Here is a 19654-nt window from a genome sequence, read left to right on the forward strand (position 1 = left end):
GCTCCTTCCAAGCAGTAAGCCACAGTGACATCTTCGCATACCACCTGGCTGCCATGGAGCTTATCTGGATTTTGGGGACAGCTTTATTCTATTGTGGCTCCTACTTAAAGTTCCCAAATATTGTGGCAGTGGGGTATTTTCTTTCTACTATGATTTTCTGTGGTGAGAGCAATTTTCATATCCTGACCTGTGTGGAGTGCTACTTGGCTGTTGTTCACCCCATCACATACAGAGTGCTAAAAAACACCAGAGGTATCAAAATCAGAAACATCTGCATTGCTTTCGTTTGGATGTTCTGCTTTCTGTGGAGCTCTTTAGCACTTGCCCAATATCCTGCTACACCTATAATCCCATTGTTCTGCATTTTGGTCTCGTCTTTAGCTGTCACCTCTTACTGCTGCCTTTGTGTTCTCTATGCTCTCTGGGAAGGCAGCAGAGACCAGGAACAGGTTGACCAGTCAAAGCAAAGGGCGTTCTTTACTATTATGGCCATATTGGGAGCACTGTGCTTGTTGTTTCTAGGGTCCATTATTACCAACTCTCTGACCCAGTCAACACTGTTAAGCATTAGTTTCAAATGTGTAGCAGTTGTTGCTGGGTACTGGTTGAATATTCCCAGTTGTTTGGTGTTACCTCTGCTGTACCTGCGGAGGACAGGAAATCTGCCATGTCAGTAAAACAGTGGGTAAAGATAGCTGGATTTTATTTTGAAAGCACCATTCACTGGAAAATTGACTTGAAGACCTTTTGTTATATCAGAATTTCATAGCTGTTTGGCGTTTAGACTTTTTTTTGGCATGCACCCCTGCATAACAAAGGCAAGACCAAAACTAGATTTTTATCAGTTATTAACAATAGAAAAAGAACCAAGTTTAATATTAGTGATCCAAAGGTCAAGTGAGAAGCATCCACAAACTGTTTTTCTCCTGTATAAATCGTTTTCATTTGACATAATTTGTCCAAACCACCATGCCATTCAGTTTATGCTCCACCAAGGAATGCCAGATCACAGTTTGCTACTTAGAAATGACTGCTGGTGTGTATTATTAATTTGAAGTTGCTATTTCATTGGTGGGAGCACTAAAGCAGCTTTTCTTATCATTGAGTAGACTATAAACTCTGTCTTTGAATAATTATTTAATCATATTGTTTGCATTTTATTACAACTTTTTGTAAGTTTTCTAAGTCTCTTAGGTAACTTCAAAATGTTAATGTTTGGTTTATTTCAGTTTTTTATTTGTTCCTGAGATATATTTAAATTCGGGAGGAAACATTTTCACCGGGAACAAAACCAGCATGTTAATACGTGGAGATTCTAAAGGCTGCTCCAACAGTGATCATCTTATAATTTAAATATTTGTTCAGTTCTCTTCCAAACCCCAGCAGCTGTTTATTTTAATTTTGAGTGTCCACTACAATAAAAATAAAAGCGTTCTACCATCTCACCTGCTTGTTTTTATTAAGACATATATCTACACTACTTTTATTATTAGGGATTTCGCTACTGAGGTTAAACATGATATATAAGTCACATAGATCACTTCTAAATATTAATGTTTGGTTTATTTCAGTGTTTTATTTGTTCCTGAGTAAATCAGTTTGGCTGAGATTAAAGTTAAGCTTCATAACATATGATGTTAAGCAGAGGTGTGGACTCGAGTCACATGACTTGGACTCGAGTCAGACTCGAGTCATTAATTTTATGACTTTAGACTTGACTTGAAAAAATGTTCTAAGACTTGTGACTTGACTTGGACTTTTACACCAATGACTTGGGACTTGAATTGGACTTGAACCGTTTTATTTGAAAAGACTTGATATTTTACCCCAAATATAAAATTTAACATGCATATTATATAGAGATTGAAAATGTGACGTCATTCACGGGTAGAACCGCAAAGGATTCTGGGAACTCGTGGCAAGCGGTACTAGCGCACGCAGGCTTTCAATTAAAATCAGTTATACAGCGATAAAAAGAAACACAAAAATGTCAAGAAGCTGTTGTATTATTAACTGCAATAGCCGGTCGCATGACAGCCACGGGAAGCCGACGGGTAAAGAGATCGGTTGTTATCGGATTACGACGTTGAAGAGAAATTGTTCAAGCCATGTTTCCGAAGTAACAAAGAGGTGATGGATGGACTGGATAGCAGCCATTCAAAGATCAAATATAACGTCCCAGAACACTCCAGCTCACAGGTTAGTCTGCTCCAAGCATTTACACGAAGGTCAGTGTTTTTTAGTAGTTAATACGTCATTTTCATAACATAATTAGTGATATAGGTTACAAGCAAGTCTGGCACTGAACAGAAATTGTCGCGCTATGCTCCTTTATTTATTGTGCATAAATAGTGAATTGTCCTGACACAATATTGCGTTTCGCTTCTGTTATTATGGTACATTGACAAAAACATATGCTTTTATTCACAGGATAAAACAGGTTTTTTGTATCACTAATTGCCCAGTACGATTACAGCATACAATATTGTTGTCACTGCTACATTTCTGTGATGGGTACCAGAAATTATTTCCACTACTAATTAATTACCGTTGAGCTCAAAGGTCCTATTAATAAACGGTTAAGGAATGTGTATTTATGACGACAATTTGTGAGACTGGTAAACTTATGATACGTACGATGGTCTTTTGTTCTACACGGTGCATTTCAAGGTCCTGCACCCATCCGTCGGTAAACTGTACCTGGGCTTGTTGCAGTGACCTGAAGTTACTAAACTTCATGAGTGTGTGCACTCACTCCAAGAAGCGTATAATTATAAATATGCATATAAATATACTAAGATGAGATAGCTGACTTCATCTAACTAGCAAATGTTGTCCAGGCTACGTTGGTGATGCAGTTTTTTTTTTTTTAATGTGTATGATATTTTTGTCATGCGATTTTAAAGCTGGTCCTACAACCGCATCCAAGAATAACATGCAGCTTATCTCAGAACTGTCGGTGAAAATTATTCTTGGAGCTAGGTTTAATTGAGCTGCATTTTAAAGAGGAGCAATTTCACAATTTGTGTATATTTTCTAAGTTCACTATTTTGTCATGTGTTGAGAAAAACACAGATTTTAAAATTACATGGTCTAATATTTACATTTAGCATATAACTGCAACATGCCTTTTTTCGTTTTTTGTTTTTTTTTTAAAGACTCGAAAGGACTTGAAATTCAAAGTTTCAGACTTGTGACTTGACTCGGACTTTTACACCAGTGACTTGAGACTCGACTCTGACTTGCCTGACATTACTTGAGACTTGACTTGAGGATAAAGACTTGAGACTTACTTGAGACTTGCAAAACAATGACTTGGTCCCACCTCTGATGTTAAGTTAAGAGGGGACGTACCTGTGAGATCATCAAGTATGCTGGTGTTCCAGTTGTACAAATCGTACTCGCCGAGAACGCGAGTACGGACTTGCGTACTTAAGAATTGAGAAAGGGCCTAGGACTTTTTAAGCGGAGGACGATCCAGACATCTTGTGTTGGGGTGCTGGTCTCGCAGATTGACAGCCTGCTGCTACACATCACCTTTCCATTATCAAAGTTTCTCTGGTTGCTTCATATTGATGTTATGTTGTTGTGGAAATGTTCAGCTAAATTTTCTAGCAATTTCAACAAAACTTGTGCTACATTTTAAATATGTAATTTTTAAAAAAGAAACAATAACTGACAGTTGGAGCAGTTTTAAAAAAAATTAAATAAATGTGTTATGCTTTTACATAGAAATGCAAAAGTATACATTAACATCATGTACACTTCTCAACACAGGTGCAGGGATGTTTTTTGTATTTTCAGAGGACCATCATTTCTTCATTGCAATTGCAGTTTATGTTTCAGGGTACTATGGCATTTAGTCACATCAGCTGAGATCTGAGCTGCACGCCCCAGTGTCCTGGAGGTGTACAGGTCCTGCAGAGATGGGAGTCTGCAGCCAATCACCTTCTCAGCAGAGCGCACAACACGCTGCAGCCTCTGTTTGTCCCTGATAGTGGCTCCAGCGTACCACACGGTGATGGAGGAGGTGAGGATGGACTCGATGACTGCAGTGTAGAATTGCATCATTGTCCGTGTTGGCAGGTTGAATTGAACAGAGCACTTTATAGACAAACCCACTTTATCAGCGGCTGATGTTTGAAACCTCAGCTGAGTTTTAGCTCTCAGTGGTTAAACACTGGACTTGATTCACTCAGGTTCTGTCTGTCGGATCACGTTTACTTCGCTGTTTTATTTACAACTGAGCAAATCGGTTTGGCTGAGGTGAAAGTTACATTTTAGAACTGAAGTTTAAGGTTCACTAGCACATGTGTTAGACTGAGCCCATTCGCTTTTCTTTGGCTGGTGAGTTTTGGGATTAAACTGACTTTTAAAATGTTTTTATACAAAGAGGAAAGAGAAGGCGCATTTCCACCGAGAGGAGCAGGGTTTGCAACAGCATGTTCATCATGAAGTCTGCAACCTGGACAGAAATATTACATCATCAGTTGTTAAATAGTTATTCAACTTTATTCTTTTTTCTTTTTTTTTTGTCTGTCCCATTTGGTTCTTTAGCCATCAGAATTGTTGTCTGAAGACCAACAAGGATACCCAATGGATTTACTTTGCCAAATGGATCATCGTGGCATTGCCGTATTGGTCCATTTGATCGATCTTTGTTTTTATTATTTATTATATTTTATTTTCAGATGTTACAGATGGGACAGATATGAGTGAGGGATAGGAAAGGGAGAGAGAAAGAGGAAGGAAAAGAAAAACAGAAGGGGAGAGGGACAGTGAGAAAGGGGGGAGAAAAAAAATCTCCTGGATCACCTGTTGAGAGAAGAAGAATAGAAAACAGGCAAAAAAAAAAACCCCAAAGCAACATACTAAACACAACACCATCGCATTAATCTAGCTGAGTGTAAACAGCAGTAAATACTAAATATTCAATGTTGTTGTGCAGCACGCAGGACAGACAGCGCACAATGTGCTTTGAAGTAGCAGCCAAGAAAGGTGTAATTTAAGTCTACGAGCAGTGAACACCCGTGTGCATACCTGTGTGGATCAGCGCACTTGTATTCAAATGGTTTCCACATGTAATGGTCTGCAAGAGGATGTAGCGAGCCATAGCCCCGTCCCCCAGGGCATGAAGCAGGCTTGGAGGAGATCCAGGCCCCAGACATCCAGAGGCCTCAGAGTGCGAGAGCCCAAGGAGGACCACCGGAGGGGCATCCGTGCCACCCTCATGGGAAGGGCTGAGGATCCCCAGACAAGGCGTCACCCAGTAGCCACCGAGCAGAAGCTAGAGGGGGGCGGCGGGCACGCCGGGCAACACTGAGACAGAGGTGCAACTTTATTCTAAGCACCAGGTACCTGTTAGAATTTTTAGAGTTTACTTAACTAAAAATAAACGAGGTTAACATATAATTTGCGTGATTTTTTTGTTATTTTTGTTTCGGTCATGTTATGTTTAACTGTCAAAGACTTCTGGATGTTAGAAGAAAACTAATACTGCTCATGAATGAGACTGAAGGCAGGAAGGTGTCCTTTAAAACTAAACATGTTAATAGGACCTCGCTATTTATATCATAGTTTATGATATAGCATGTGTATTTCAGTAATTATGGAGGACCACAAGAGCCACGCACATCGAAATAAAAAATTCTGTGCTTAATTAATGAATTGTAGAATAAAATCTGCATTTGTAAATTCATTTTTGAATTCCAATTTAATAAACTGATTTTTAAAATGCTTTTTAAGTCTTCATTTCAAAAAACATTTTCGAATTCCACTTTAATAAACAAATGTGTTCCATATATTCAAGTACATTTAGGCTAATGCTAAAATGCTAATCCATTGTTAAAATGTTCAGTACTTGACTGAAGTTTTTAACCTTTGGCTTGTGCTGACTCATTAAAATCTATAGTAGAAGCGTTAGCTAGCTATCGATCCAGCAAATATACCAAGTCATAACTACTCGCGGCACAATTTCAAAATAAACTGTAATCAGGCCGATGTCATGCTATTTCTGTATATATTATAGCTCTTGTCATTTTCTTAAAGGTGACAAATGTAGACGAAATTGGTGTAAATAAGCACATAATTGCATATTTTTAGCCAATAAAAAAAAGATTATGACATGTTTTGCAACAAATGTCTGTGCTTGTTTCTTAGTTATGTCCATGCTCCATCTCGCATTCGTCATGCGTCTTAGGTCTGCGTCTCGGTGCTTCATTTTTTTATTGTGACAGTCTAGCATCCCATGTTTAGTGCGCTTCCTCCTGTCTTGTCAACTTTTTTCCTTGTCCCAGCTATGTACCCTTTGTGTTTCGTTTTCCCTCGTCACCCTCATGTGTTTTTAGGTCTGCTGTCATTCATTCATTGTCAGGTTGTCTGTTATGTTCACACCATGTCTCCATGTTTCCAAGCATCCATGCCAGCTTTTCATGTTTAAGGTTGTCACATTTATTTTCCCAGTTCCTCAGTTTATGTTTAGTGTTGTGTCGAATTGTTTTCCCTAGCCCTTAGTTTTTTATTCTTTATCAGCCAAACAGACTGCTGGCTTTTTGTTTAGAATGTTTGCCTATATGTGTGTGCACTTAGGTCCACTACTTTGCACTCTACACGGTCTGCCGACCTTGACAAGTAGTTTCTTAAGCTACCTAGACTAGTATTATTGGGGCCTACTATTTTTAACCAATTATTAAACTTGCCTGTCTCCAGTTTCAATGTAAACAATTAAAGTACACAATACCATTTTGTCTGTATTTTGTCATATCAAACATTTTTTTTGATCACAGCAAACAAAAGCAATTTTCAGTAACTGAAACTTTCATAGGAATTTAAATACTCAATAAATTACCACAGAACTTTACACAGTGCATTTGAAATACAATAACATATCTTTTGGTTCTTTTTTCCAGCTGAAGTGTGCAGAATATTTGCCTCATATGGTAACAGGGTCCCTGGCAACCCTTCCATTGCTGCACGACGTCGATCTACATACACAAGATCTTATTTCTGCTTGTCCAAGATTGATCAGACTACAGCACCGACAAGAGAAGAAAAAGAATTTCTTAGTGCTGCTGGCATTGGGGAGCAAAGAATTACCTTTTTTGGCAATTTGTTATATAATAGTTGTTGGTTGATGAGTCACTGTTATATCCCCTCAAAAATATTTCTAATTCCCTCCAAATTGTTTTACAGATGATGAAGCCAGAGGAATTTTGAAGTCATATTCTGGTTGCCTACCCAAAACTAAATGGCTGTGGAGGGTTTGAGCTTTTAAAAGTTTCTGGGTTAAAAAGGAGCAAAAAGCTCTCTTTGATACCTTGCCCAAGGACAGGGTATACCATAAAATCTGTCAGGATACATATCAAACAGTCCCTCATCTACATCCGTCCGATGCAAAAGAACATCGACACAACTCCTGTAAGTCATAACTTGCACTAAGTTATTCTGTGGAGATACTGTTATACAGATAATGTTCTTTGTGTTCTGTGTGTATAATAAAGACAAGCAATAACTCACAAAAACTTCTAACAATAGGTTGAACATCAGACTGGCGGTTCTGGTCCCAAGGAAAAATGTCTGACGTGTTCAGCAGAATTCTTTTTCAGTAAACTGAAGGATCATGTCAAACACTGCAAGTATGCACTATGCCTTATCTGTATTATACATATTTTTGTATATTGAATGTCCAATTTTAATGTGGTCCTCTGTAATTTAATTTCTTTTTTTTTACTTCAGTAGCTTTTTGGAAATATTTTGTAAAATGTAAATGCTATCTATGTACGATCTGTTTTCTAAAGGTCTCCAACTGAGATCGACACATCATTACCTGACGTTTGCCATCCAGTGAGCCCTGAATTTCCAGTCCAGACTAGTCCAGATAGAGATAACTCCTCCTCTGAAATAGGAATCATTGACCAGAACAGATGACCAAGTTCTGGTAAACACATATTTTATTATGTTATATTTAATTTTACTTACCTGTTTGTGTGTGTATGTGTAAAAGAGATTGCTGATAAGTAAAATCTCATCATAGTATACTTGATTGTGTTTAAAACTCTAAAAGACATTACATTGATGTTTAACGTGCGCAGAAAAAAATCTTTTTCTTTGTCTTCTTTCTCCAAAAGGAGTCTTTGGATGAATGGAGAACCATACGTTCTCAGCAGGATCAAGACTGCTTGCTTGCAGACCAAGAAGGTACAAGGTTCAAGGTACACCTCAAAAAGTCTGTAAATTTTAATGTTTATTCTACAATAGGGAGATGTAGTTTTCCAGCAACACATATCCAGCTTTGTTTGTGTGGGCTAAAATTGTGGTCATAAATTATTTTACGTGTAAATTACAAATTTAAGAATCCAATCAGAGAACAGATGGGTTTGGCTGACGGTGGGGTGATTTACTGACCTTTTTGGTTTACAAGGTTACAAAAGTCAGTTCACAACTACACATTTGATTTACAAGTACAACATATTTATGATCATGATTTGAGCCAATATGTATGTTCTGCATCTGAAGAGTTGGAAAGTTTGACTTCTCTTGTTTCTTATTTTCATCACAGTCTGACTTACAGAAGAAGTCTGTTGAAATGGAAGAGAGACGGATAAAGGTAAATGTTTAGAAATAACGTTTTAGAGATGACGAATAAACCAAGGGCATGAGAAGTTCCATCATTAGAGGTTGGTGCATCCATTACTACTTCACTGATATGGTCAGAGCTGTTTTCTTTCTACTTTCAGGCCATATCTGAGAGGCAGTTGAGACTGACTGGTGTTCCAGAGCAAACTCATGGCATACCACTCAGATTTAATACCCTAGCGGCATTACCAGAACAAGACGATTTGTCCTAACTGAATCCATTCAGGTTAGTAATTTGTTCACTTCATCATACACACTCCAACTAATTTGAAGATGTTTAGGTTAGGAAAGTTGTTTGATTTTTATTTTCTGTTTGTGCAGATATTGTTTGACTTTGTTGGAGAATATGAAAATGCCACAGAATAGTTTCATATTCAAGATGCTCTCAGTAACTAGACTCAACAGCAACATGTCTGGTACGTTTCTGGATAATAACATCATAAGGTCACAAACGCTGTATGTCCACTGGATTCAACCTGATTCTCCAGAGGTGAGAGCTGAGATTTGTTATTGCTTAACATTTGCGGTTAGACTACACAGTATGTTTATTTATTTAAGGCGCAAAGGGGGGAAAACAGAAAATACAATATGAATATTTAACCATGACAGGGCCTTCATCCAATCCTCAAAATAAGTTCACTCTCCAACTGGGGAGATTCTGTCATCCTCTATGTAGTAGGTTTATCAGAGAAACTTTGGAGTCTTCTCCATGCACGACATCACAGTGTACTTCATAGCCACAAACTGAGACACAAACTGTTTCATTCAGACAAAACTTCCAAAAATAAAAACTTAACAACATAGTTTTTGCTGTGCTGTGCAGCCACTTCATAAACGCTTTGCACAACATACAAGAGACACCTCCACGGGACAAGACTCGGCTGTCCGTCTGCGTCTGCATTTTTGGGGTGTCACTCTTCACCATTTCCTCAATTGTTTTAAGCAAAAATATCTTGTATTTAGTGAAAATAGTCTCCCAATAGAACAACTGAAAATTCTCCAGATGCACTTTTTAAAAACAAGTATTTATATTCTCACTGAAATGTTACTGTGTAGCTGAATATCTCGCATTTTAATTGTAACGATATTATTTTGAAAAGAAATAAGACAAATATACTTAGAAAGATTTTGATTTTTTGAAGTGGGATGTGAAACGTCTTCAAGAAAGTTCAAGAAATCACGCTGCTTTTCTTTCAAAGCTCCTTATGCAACATTTACAGTGATGTTATTCACAATAACAATAGGTTAATATCTACATATGGGTTTTATACTTTTAATGACCCTTTGTAGCACTTTAACAAATAACAATGCTTTCGGTGTATTTTGTCAATGGGCAAGTTGATTGATTACTATATACTGATTTTATACTGTTCCATACCTTTCAAAGCTATTTATACAAGATGCGTCATTCATCCATTCACATCAGCAGTATTTCGAAAATGATTCATCTAACTTATCTATATGTATCTATGATCCGAGAGCAATTTGGGGTTATTACTTTGCCCAAGAACATTTGGCATGTAGACTGGAGCAGCCAGGAATCAAACCAACAACCCTCTGATTACTAGATGCGTACTTGATTAAAAGGATGAAACTATGCAGACACTTTTCTCTTTCTAACTCTTTGCAGTTTGTTCCTGCACTTGATTACAACGATCATCAAGAAGCTGCAAGCTTTAACAACCAGTCTTGTTCCCCATTGATTGTTTCTCCTCCTGCTCATGGGCGATCTTTCTCTCCCAAGAGGTATGTTTGCATTTGTTAGTTGTTAGTCACATTTCTTTACCTAACGTGTGGTGATACAAACTTTAAAAAAATAATCTTTGCTAGTTTAGAGTCAATTAAAAAAAAATCTCTGTAGTGGTAATTGACTTGAGTTTAGTTCATGTCACTCGATTAGAAAATTATTAACAGTGCATGTGCCAGGGAATTTGTATGTATTATGTCACATTTTGTATCTCTACACAGGGCTGACCTTAAAACCATTCTGAATGGACTTCGGGCGAAAATTGATAACACTTCATGCCCTACGAGTAATCAGATCAACATATGCAGAGACTACACTGCCAATGTCCACAACATAATGAAAAGTACCCTGCAGGCCTTCCGACGGCGACGTTTCAATCCTGCAGCCAGATTCGATGTTGTTTTTGTTAACAATGAAAAAACATCTGAAGGTGCAGTAGATGGTGGTGGTCCCACAAGAGAGTATTTGAGGTTGCTGATGAAGGCCATTCATCAGTCTAACATTTTTGAAGGACCGGAGAAAGACAAGAGATTGACCCTTGACACTCATGGTACACCAATTAATTTATTTATTTTATAAGTAACATTTTAATATAAAAATTAATTATTTATGCTATGAAAATGTTTGATAGTGACACCTCAACGAAGAGCTACAATGATATTTGAACTGTATTTGATTTCAACTGTCTGTTCTCTCTGTAATACATTTTGCTCTGTGACACATTTGGGGAATTACTTGGAATTTGGGGACTACTATAGAACCATAAATAAACTACAAAAACATTGAAAATCGTTTTTGTTTTTTTTACATATGTTTCTACTTGGAGAAATTTAAGAGGTTTATCCTTCAAAACTTTAAATACAAAAAAGTTGCAAAAAATAGTTTACAACAACAGGAAATTTATTTTGAGTGTCTTCATAGTTTTATTTTGGAGATACACCAATTTTTATATACTGCAGGAAAAACGAAAAAACAATTCTATGATGCAAATTTGCAAAGAAAACAGCAGGTGCATCAAAATAAACTATTTCCAGCAGTGCAATTTGAGTTCTAAGCATCCCAGAAACTATTCAGAAAAGTCAAACATGACCAGTACAGGCTTTTAAGGCCTACAAGTAAAAAACTACATTTTCCGCGAAAATGATGTCACTTCCGGTTTCGGCCAGGAAATGGCGGACATGCGATAGTTCGCGCTGACGTCTGTTTCACTGTGGGAAGTGTTACGAACAGCTGATCGGATCGGCAAAGCGTGTTTCTGGAATATTATGTTTTTGTTCCTGAAAGAGCTTTTTATGCAATTTTTGCAAAGCTTTATGTGGAAGGAAACCGTGACCGAGGACAAACTGATGGCATAAGATGTAAGTACAACTCCTCCGGTTTCATGTGCAAAACAAATTATTGCGCTAGCTTATGCGGTTCAGGTTCTACAGGGATTTAAAAATAGTTTCACAAAACGGAGCGTGCTGCTCTGACCGGCTTTAAAGGGTTAACAATGACTTTAAAAAATAATATAAAATAGTGTGCAACACCACTGAAGTTTTTTTTACCTCTCTTTTCAACCAACGGCAGTCACTCTCCTCTCCAAATAACTTATGCTTAGCTTGAGGGAGGGGCTAATAATCGGCTCAGTCATTTTTAATGATCGTTGAAAGCCCAGATCGTAATCGTGATTAAAATTCGATTAATTGAGCAGCCCTAATGTGATGACACATTTAAACTTTGATTTTTTATCAATGTTATTCCTTTTACAGCCTTGGAGGGGAAACTGTACACACAGATAGCACAAATGATATCTGTGTGTGTAATCTATGGAGGCGTGGCACCTAATTTCTTTTCAGACAGATTGTTTAATCAAATCTGTGGGAAACCTAGCCTTCCTGCAACCTTGGAAGAAGTAGGTGATTTCACCTTTCAGGAAAAGCTTTTGGAGGTGAGTCCTAAATTATGTGTTCAGGAGTAGATGTTGTAATTAAAGTATAACTGGCTCTCTGGAACTGCTGAAATCTATAAAAATGTATCATTTGCAACTTACAAAATATTAAAAGCATTTTCATAATTACTAACCATTTTTTGATTTCTGTTAAAGATCAAGAACGCAACAACTGTTGAAGATGCGAAAAAGGCAATAGAGAAGGCAGCGGACAGTCTTGCCATTGTTGGGGCCTGAAGAAACATCACAACACTGAGACAGAGAGATGCTCTGGTGCAATCCGCTGTTGACTTCTTCCTTGAGGGCAGATTAAATGTGGCTTTGCAACAGTAAGTATGACGTTTTTCTCAATCGCTTTGGCACTGTTCCCCACAGCAGGAATGAAAATATATTATTTATGCAATCTGTGCAGATAATTAAGAGGCCAACAGGCCAGTCACACTAAATTAGTGATGGGTCGGTCGTGAACGAAATGGCTCTTACGGTGTGTTCACACCGAACATGATGGAGGCGAATAGAGCGTCAGGTTTACATGTAAAGTCAATGGAAAAGCGCGATGACCTGCGATTGCGGCTCCCGCGAAAATTCGGAAGCAGATTTGCGTCGCGAAAACGCCTGAAAAGTGCGTCAGTCTAGCGCGTTTGGAGCGTGTGACTCGCGAACAAAACCACGCGCGTGAGTTTTTGTGTTGCATTTTGTGCATACCGCGCGTTACACGTCTACCGCTCGAGTTGGAAAAATCTGAACTCAAGCGTCAAATCGCGCCGCGACAACCAATCAGGAGCCTGGTGACGTGGCTCTGACCTAGGTCAAAGGGGCAGATCCAGACAAAGCCCTTCATTCTTCATTCAGTATGGAGGAAAAACTAATCAGTGCTGTGGCAAATCATCCCGAACTCTACGATGCTACCTACTACTTCTACCGAGACAGGAATAAAAAGGACCTAGCTTGGAGACACATAAGTGAGGAGATCGGGCAACCTGGTAAGTTCATTCCTTCTTCTTTTTAATTTTCAGACTGACCCGATGAAGCCGCGCAAAAGCTAGCAAGCCTGCCTACTGTCCCGCGATTTTCCCACTGTTGTACAAATACCTTTCCGCTAACCAGATAATGCGTTTATTCAGCGGACATCTGCAGGAGAAAGTGGAAGAGCCTCAGGGACACCTATAATAAGGAGAAGAGGACAGAGAAGGAGAAGAGGAGTGGGTCGGCAGCAGGATCGGGGAGGAGATGGAAGTTCTTCGCGGTCATGGGGTTTCTGGACCCCTTCCTCACCCCGCGGGAGACAAGCGGCAATATGGTGCAGACCGTGGAGAACTTCTCCCCCGAGGACCAGCGACAGCCCGAAGAGGCAGCAGGGGAGTGTCAGTCAGAAGGTATGTTTACAATGAATTAATGTAGGCAGTTAATTTATGCGTGTTGTCATACAGGAATATATTCTGTTTATTAACACTAGCATCCCCAGGCTTCTACCTTTCTACCTATAAAACCCGAGAGCAGTCAAATGGTGGAAGTGGAAGCTAAATTGGCTAAATTGACCGCGGAGTCATCATTTTGCGTTTCTACCTTTAAAAGCCGGAGAGCAGTCAGTCAAATGCTGGAGTCATTCATATGTATATTAGGTCGTTACCTAGGAATTCTAGGTAACGACCTAAGGTAACGACAAGGTACCACATGTGTACCTGTAGCAGTGAACACATCGCACAGTGGCCTGATTTTTTTTGCATCTGTGTACTTGGATTTTAGGTCGCAAGCCACCCAAAACTTGCTCCATGCACCACTCAGCAGGCCATTTGTAAATATGTGTACAAATGGTTGGTTTTTTGTACTGTTTTTATCAATAAATGTCAGCAACAAAGGACATACACCCATGTGTGTTGATTTCTCCCTAAGATGGCAAACTGAAACACTCCAAGTTGGTGACTTTTGGAGATTTGTTTCCCTGGATGATTGAGAATGCATCAAGATGAAACACAAAAGGAAGCTCACCGCTTTTAGCAGCTCCCCCACCCCCTCAATCACTCAGTGAGTGATTGAGGGGGTGGGGGATTGGAGTGTTTCAGTGTTTCAGTTTGCCATCTTAGGGAGAAATCAACACATGTCCTTTGTATGTCCTTTGTTGCTGACATTTATTGATAAAAACAGTACAAAAAACCAACCATTTGTACACATATTTACAAATGGCCTGCTGAGTGGTGCATGGAGCATGTTCATTGGTTCATGGACCTCCCTGAACTAATGGCATTTACTGAAAATGTTGAAATGTACTCACTCACTTTTTATCATTATTTGTAAATATGTGTACAAATGGTTGGTTTTTTGTACTGTTTTTATCAATAAATGTCAGCAACAAAGGACATACACCCATGTGTGTTGATTTCTCCCTAAGATGGCAAACTGAAACACTCCAAGTTGGTGACTTTTGGAGATTTGTTTCCCTGGATGATTGAGAATGCATCAAGATGAAACACAAAAGGAAGCTCACCGCTTTTGTTGCTGCCATAAATGCCATTAGTTCAGGGAGGTCCATGAACCAATGAACATGCTCCATGCACCACTCAGCAGGCCATTTGTAAATATGTGTACAAATGGTTGGTTTTTTGTACTGTTTTTATCAATAAATGTCAGCAACAAAGGACATACAAATGACATGTGTTGATTTCTCCCTAAGATGGCAAACTGAAACACTGAAACACTCCAATCCCCCACCCCCTCAATCACTCACTGAGTGATTGAGGGGGTGGGGGAGCTGCTAAAAGCGGTGAGCTTCCTTTTGTGTTTCATCTTGATGCATTCTCAATCATCCAGGGAAACAAATCTCCAAAAGTCACCAACTTGGAGTGTTTCAGTTTGCCATCTTAGGGAGAAATCAACACACATGGGTGTATGTCCTTTGTTGCTGACATTTATTGATAAAAACAGTACAAAAAACCAACCATTTGTACACATATTTACAAATGGCCTGCTGAGTGGTGCATGGAGCAAGTTTTGGGTGGCTTGCGGCCTAAAATCCAAGTACACAGATGCAAAAAAAATCAGGCCACTGTGCGATGTGTTCACTGCTACAGGTACACATGTGGTACCTTGTCGTTACCTTAGGTCGTTACCTTAGGTCGTTACCTAGAATTCCTAGGTAACGACCTAATATACATATGAATGACTCCAGCATTTGACTGACTGCTCTCCGGCTTTTAAAGGTAGAAACGCAAAATGATGACTCCGCAGGGGTCTAAGGTAGAAAACCAAAATGACTGCTCTCCGGGGGTCTAAGTGTTAATAAACAGTATACAGTAGTCCTGCTGTTCATCCGTCACTGCCTCGCCTTTTCGCAGATTTTTTTTTATTGCACCGTACAGCTTTCAACAATGCGCGTTGCATTCTGCAGCCCAAATGACAAATCTCCTCCGTGTCGTGTCTCCTGCGCTTGCCAAACTTATCATGTTTGGTTTTGATAATCATCACTTCAAATAGAAAAAAACAGCACAAAAACACTCATAACTATGACCCTTATTCGGAAATAGACACCTGCACCGGGAGCAAAAAGGGCGCACAAAAGTGGCGCTGCAGACAGAGAAAAAGTGCGGCATAATACTTTTACGTTTTAAAATCGACAAAGGTTTGCACTTTGAGAATCAGCTTGTGAGAACTGTGACTACTGTTCATGTGCTGCAATAAATGAGAGACCACTGTATATAATAATAAGTATATAATAATATAATATTCTCTATGACTATTGTCTTCAACCTGTTAACATTTAATATTGTCTTGATAGAGTCAAGTAATCATGCAGCAGAGTCATACCCTGTTGCTTCTCCTGGCTCCCCAGTCCCTGAGCTCCTGCTGCTGCACCCACAGGTACACTGTATGGACATCAAGCACTGATAGCTTTTTACTTGGTTGAATCCCCTTGTGATCACCTTTACTAAATATCTACAACCAATCTGTTCATATCCTGGTTTTTTTCAATTTTGAAAATGAAAATCTAGTAGCAGCCTTCTCATTTCTTTGTGGTGTTTTGTTCTGTGTTTTACAGGCCCACAGAGGAGGACAGCTTGAAGGCGGGCGAGGGACGGGTCCCAGGACGGTCCATCGGCGGTGGAGCTGGCCATCCTGGAGTCCCTAAAGAGGCCACGCCCGTCTGCAACAGAACATTTCCTCCTCAGCCTTGTTCCTGCTCTGGAGAGCATGCCGCCTCAGACACGAAAATTCGTTAAATTTCAAATTTATAAATTAGTTTTTGAAAACAGCACAGCTGTGCTAAATTTGGAAACATTGGACCCTAATGATCAGTAGTTTTCTGGTGAGGCAGCAGCTCTCCAGGGCAGAAACAATGTTCTTATTTTTCTCCTCCTTCTCCCTGAGGCTCTTCCACTCCAAGCTGGGTCCTTTTTATTCCTGTCTCTCTGTAAATAGTTAAATTTCATATATTTATGTTGAATCTTTTTGTTACTGAATTTATATCTTTTATCAAATAAACATTTATAATGACAAATGTCTTTGTTCTACTACACAGCAAATATTGGCACCCGACTTGACACAAGTAGAATTTATTTCATATTACACTAATAACAAAACATACTAATACAGTGGGATGCAAAAGTTTGGGCAACATTGTGAAAAGTAATTATTTTCCTGTACAAATTGTTGGTTGTCACAATAAAAATTGTCAGTTAAATACATCATATGGGAGACACACACAGTGATATTCGAGAAGTGAAATAAAGTTCACTGGATTTACAGAAAGTGTGCAATAACTGTTTAAACTAAATAAAGCAGGTGCATAAATTGGCAACACAAAAATATGTAGTGTATATCAATGTGTGTGTCTCCTATATGATATATGTAAGTGACATTTTTTACTGTAACAGCGATTCATACAGGAAAATAATGGCTATTAATAAGGTTGCCCAAACTTTTGCACCACACTGTATATTTTAATTTATATTTAATTGTGTTGTGGTTTGCAGTGTTTTGTGTTGTTTCACTTTAAATTTGTAAAAGGAAAAAGCTGAAAATTTAAATATTTAAAAGTTGAAATGTGAATAGTTGATTTTTGTATTGTATGATTTATTTTTTACATTTTATGTGGAGTGAATAAATAAAAGTATATTTACGGTGGCCCCTACAGACAAAGCACGTACAAACTTCAAATCACGTACGAACCCTGAAGCACGTACAAACTCCAAAACACATTAAAAACACGTAAAAACTCAAAAACACATACAAACTCCGAAGCACGTACAAACTCAGAAGCACATAAAAACTCAAAACACGTAAAAAAGACAACAGAAGTGCTCCAGGATGCTAGGGGCAGTGTTGAACTTTTGTTACCTAGTGGCTACACAAGCCAGCAAGTACCAACGACCGGATTTGGTGTGTGGTAATAACAGGTAAATGAACATTTATTTTTTTTTATTTATTTGACTATATATATGAATGCTTGTGTATAAATACACAAACAATACACATATGCTTTCAATTGTGTAATTTAAGTGATCTAGGTAGCTCTGTTTTGGAAGTTCAATTCATGCTAGAAATGTGTTTTGGAGTTTGTACGTGTTTTGTCCCTAGGGTCCACCGCATATATTTATATATTCCTTTTGTGCATAATTTTATATTATTGTTAATAATAAATTAATTAAAGCAACAAAACAACCTAAAGAGCCGGTTCGGAGCCGAAAGAGCTGGTTCTCTAAAAAGAGCCGGAAATCCCATCACTACACTAAATACAATTTGGCACACTGCATTTGTTATAACAGCAGTTGAAAAGGTTTGTGGGATAGTCCATTATTTATTTGATAACTGCATTAAGTGTAGTGAAAGGTAAGTTTTGATGTGGGAATTATGTCAAAGTGATTGAGAAAAACAAAATATATATTTTTAGACATTTTTACTAGTGTAATTTTATCATGTAAAATTGATGTGTTCAGGTTCACAGAGGGCTTCAACACCCTAGGCCTCCTCCAGGATATTAGTGCACACTCTGATTTATTCCGTAATCTGTTTGTGGAGGATGTCGAACCTTTGAAAGCTGCTGACCTCTCAGCAGTATTTCAAGTCAACTTTTCTACACCAGGAACACATAAAAGAGATCGAAAGCCAGACGATATGCTTCTGGAGAGACTGGCTCATTGATGTAGAAGGTACAAGAAATTATTATTACAAGGTCTGTTTTGTAAGGTACTATACATGAATTTGTGCACCCACAATTGTAGGATACAAATTATCATGACTATGATTTTGTCATTGATAGTGATTTTTAGGAAGACTAGAGAAAGACTAGGGAAAAGCGAATACATTGCTTTGTTGTAGTCTGAAAAAACATTTCAAACTGTGACAGAACCATGGCAGACCCGACCATGTTCCCGTGGTTTTCAGAATCTTTCTTTATTCACTCTTGGTTGCTATCACTTCACACACACACACACACACACAAACACTTTCTAGTTTGCAGCTGAACACTTTGCCAACAGCAACAAACAAATGACAGGACCCAGGTCCGATTTTATTCTGATTGTGGATGCCACTCAGGTGTCTCTGCATTCCCTGCAGCTACACCGCAGACCACGCCCCGCCACACTAACACTCAACTGTTTGTTTATTTTAGATGGAGAATGTGCACCCGTGACCTTGAATGTCACAATGAGAATGTCCTGGAATTTGTTTCTGGATCCTCTTCAATACCCCCAAATGGCTTTCTTATGCGCAGCCCACAATAGAGATTCTTCCAGAGGATTCTGGCAAGATTTTTCCTGAGGCAAATACATGTAACATTGTTTTGAAATTGCCAGTGCACAAAGACTATGAATCAGTTAAAGCACAAATGTGCAATGCTATACTTTGGGCACCAACATTTGGCATGGCATAGATGGACACCATTTACATTGTCCATTTTGAATACTTTACAGTGCAGATTTTCAGTTATTGCTTCTATTTTATGTTTCATATAGCACTATTACGGAAGCTATGATTGTAAGATTTAAAGTAATAGTTCGAAACTGAAATTAAATACTTTAGTGTTGTTGAAGGTTTGAAGTTTTATAGACGGGTATCAACAGAAAGTAGAGGTAAAAAGCAAGACCTACATAACCAGCCTTTTTGTAGTCAGTCAAGATTGTCCAGTTAGTATTGAAGTGACCTTTTCTGTTTTAGTTTGTGAAAGTCCTAACATAACTTGGTGTATTTAAACTGTCATTGCATCCCATGCTGTTTGTGCTTAAATGCACCGTGTCTTTGTATGGTAGTTATTTACCATGTAAAATATTTAACACTTTCAAAATGTTTTCTTAAATCCAACAAGCTTGGTTGATGTTAAAGGTGTATTCCCTCATTGGAAACATCCA

General features: G+C 38.5%; 1 pseudogene; it reads left to right on the top strand.

Annotated features, from left to right (window-relative positions):
• The first annotated feature begins 8584 nt into the window (after positions 1–8584).
• On the top strand, positions 8585–19179 carry LOC147334501 (G2/M phase-specific E3 ubiquitin-protein ligase-like; annotated as a pseudogene).
• The last annotated feature ends 475 nt before the right edge of the window (positions 19180–19654 follow it).

The sequence above is a fragment of the Aulonocara sp. 'chitande type north' Nkhata Bay genome, linkage group LG3 (genome assembly GCF_057382095.1).
Source record: "Aulonocara sp. 'chitande type north' Nkhata Bay isolate Kocher_YH1m ecotype deep benthic linkage group LG3, A_spYH_male_GT1.1, whole genome shotgun sequence".
Taxonomy (NCBI): Eukaryota; Metazoa; Chordata; class Actinopteri; order Cichliformes; family Cichlidae; genus Aulonocara; species Aulonocara sp. 'chitande type north' Nkhata Bay.